Source organism: Ctenopharyngodon idella, chromosome 18 (assembly GCF_019924925.1).
Source record: "Ctenopharyngodon idella isolate HZGC_01 chromosome 18, HZGC01, whole genome shotgun sequence".
Taxonomy (NCBI): Eukaryota; Metazoa; Chordata; class Actinopteri; order Cypriniformes; family Xenocyprididae; genus Ctenopharyngodon; species Ctenopharyngodon idella.
Genome location: NC_067237.1, coordinates 4194084 through 4197328, shown reverse-complemented (window position 1 = coordinate 4197328; position 3245 = coordinate 4194084).

Genomic DNA, 3245 nt, shown 5'->3' with positions numbered 1-3245 from the left:
CATGATCCTTCAGAAATAATTCTGATTTGCTGCTCAAGAAACATTTCTTATTGTTATCAATGGTGAAAACAGTTGTGCAGCTTCATATTTTTGCGGAAACTGTGATAAAAATGCATATTTGCTCAATAAAAGTATATATATATATATATATATATATATATGACCCCAGACTTTTGAACTGTAGTGTATGTAGGCTGTTTTAGTCTGTATGTGTTCTGGTTTTTTGCTGTTCAACACAAACATTTCTTGGTATAGATATGGGGGTGCAACGGTACACAAACATGACAGCTCGATACGTACCTCGGTATTGAAGTCATGGTTCGGTAAGGGTTCGGTACAGCAGGGGGAGAAAACTAAACATAAAATTGCTTCTTTTTTCTTCTTTTTTAATAAACAGTGGTTTATTGAACAAACTGTGTTTCTCTCTTTAAATAAATTCAATTATAATTGATGGTGCCTTTCCAGATGTGTAAGCTGCCCATGCCACACGCACTCATGCAACCCCATACCATCAGAGATGCAGGCTTCTGAACTGAGCGCTGATAACAACTTGGGTTGTCCTTGTCCTCTTTAGTCCGGATGACATGGCGTCCCAGTTTTCCAAAAAGAACTTCAAATTTTGATTCATCTGACCACAGAACAGTTTTCCACTTTGCCACAGTCCATTTTAAATGAGCCTTGGCCCAGAGAAAACGCCTGCGCTTCTGGATCATGTTTAGATATGGCTTCTTTTTTGACCTATAGAGTTTTAGCCGGCAACGGCGAATGGCACGGTGGATTGTGTTCACCGATAATGTTTTCTGGAAGTATTCCTGAGCCCATGTTGTGATTTCCATTACAGTAGCATTCCTGTATGTGATGCAGTGCCGAAGATCACGGGCATTCAGTATGGTTTTCCGGCCTTGACCCTTACGCACAGAGATTGTTCCAGATTCTCTAAATCTTTGGATGATATTATGCACTGTAGATGATGATAACTTCAAACTCTTTGCAATTTTTCTCTGAGAAACCACTCCACTATTTTTCGCCACAGCATTGGGGGACACTGCCACTCTGAGAGGCTCTTTTTATACCCAATCATGTTGCCAGTTGACCTAATAAGTTGGTCCTCCAGCTGTTCCTTATATGTACATTTAACTTTTCCGGCCTCTTATTGCTACCTGTCCCAACTTTTTTGAAATGTGTAGCTCTCATGAAATCCAAAATGAGCCAATATTTGGCATGACATTTCAAAATGTCTCACTTTCAACATTTGATATGTTATCTATATTCTATTGTGAATAAAATATAAGTTTGAGATTTATAAATTATTGCATTCCTTTTTATTCACAATTTGTACAGTGTCCCAACTTTTTTGGAATCGGGTTTTTACGTGTTTTAACATTGTACTTATATTTTAAAAAATACCTGCATGTAATTACATCTGTAATTAATTTCTGCAATTACATTTATAATTACACTGTTGACCTTAACCCACCCTTAAACCTACCCATACCACCAAACCTGTCCCTAACCTTACCCGTATCCACCTCAATAGCAGCAAAAGTGTTTTCCAATACAATATGAACACAATAAATACATTGTACTTATTTTTTGATGTAAGTGTTACATTCACGCCTTCCCGGACTCCAGTTCCCAGAATCCTCCTGTTCCGCACACCTGTTTGCACTTCCCTCGTCAGCCTTCCCGCCATTCCTGGATTGCCTGCACATGTTCATCGTCATCAGCACTCCCTTTAAGTTGGACTCACTCCTTGCACTCCCTGTCCGTTGTATTGTTGTATAAAGCGTATGTGAAAGTTGTATACGTCTGTCGTGTCATTAAAATACCTAGTTTTGTTGAAGTCCGTGACACAGAAATACAAGCGGCCTGGCCAGTTCGCCAACCGCCAGTTTCCTCCGCCTACCCCTCCAGTGGGTGTTCTCCTGGTGTCCTGCCTGACCGGAACCCCAAGCTGGCCAAAGAAGGATCCACTGCTAAGCCTAAACAAAGGAAAAAGAAGAGGGCTGCTAAGCAGCCCCAAACTCCAGCAAATTCTGCCTCCGAGCAGCCTAAGTCGCCAGTAATAGAAAAAGATGACTGGCTAATAGACTTTTGGACAGAGCCAGTAGCTCCAACCTCCGCCGAGCCCACTCCAGCCTGTCACGAGCCAGCTCCAGCCACCGCCGCCGTGCCAGCTCCAGCCGCCGCCGCCGCCGCCAAGGCCCGCCCCAACTGCCGCTGAACCCACTCCAGTAGACCACGAGCCCTTCGAACCCCTGAGTCTCCCAAAAAAATTTTTTTTGGGGGGAAGGGTACCCGTGGGTGGGAAAGATGGGGGTGGGCTCGGAGACCTGCCATGGCCGACCACGGCCTCTGACCCGCCGTGGCCGCCCACGGCTCCTGACCCGCTGTGGCCGCCCACGGCTTCAGACCCGCCATGACGGCCGAGGACCTAGTACCGCCCTGGAGACCTCCGCACCCGCCTGCATCCCCCGCACCTTCCTGTAGGTCTCCAGGGCGCCCACCCCCCGCCCCGTTGTTTCATCTGAGGCGTGAGGACACACCTTCCGGGGAGGGGGAGGTAATGTTACATTCACGCCTTCCCGGACTCCAGTTCCCAGAATCCTCCTGTTCCGCACACCTGTTTGCACTTCCCTCGTCAGCCTTCCCGCCATTCCTGGATTGCCTGCACCTGTTCGTCATCAGCACTCCCTTTAAGTTGGACTCACTCCTTGCACTCCCTGTCCGTTGTATTGTTGTATAAAGCGTATGTGAAAGTTGTATACCTCTGTCGTGTCATTAAAATACCTAGTTTTGTTGTCCGTGAACGTTTCAGCTCTGCTACAACCTCATACGTAACAGTAAGTACATAGTAGTTTAGGCCACTTAATATAAAATGGGACAAACTATTAAATTCAGATATATATAATTAGATATAATCAACAACACTCAAATAAAAAAAACATGTAAATTGCACATTAGGTCAGATTTGCATTAACTTCTAAATCTAATTATAAAATTATTTTTCAATTATTTTTCTACTCTATATTTTTTTTAAATATAATAATTTACACAGTTACTGCCATAACTTGTTTTAATGACAAATTTATTTAAACATATTAAATAAGACATTACTAACAGGTAAAGTAAATATAATGAATATATGAGCATATATTTAGTGAAATGCTTCACTTCTCTAGTGAACTAACATGCTATGGACACTAAATGACTTGCCTGAGGTAAATGTAATGCTACGTGAGATA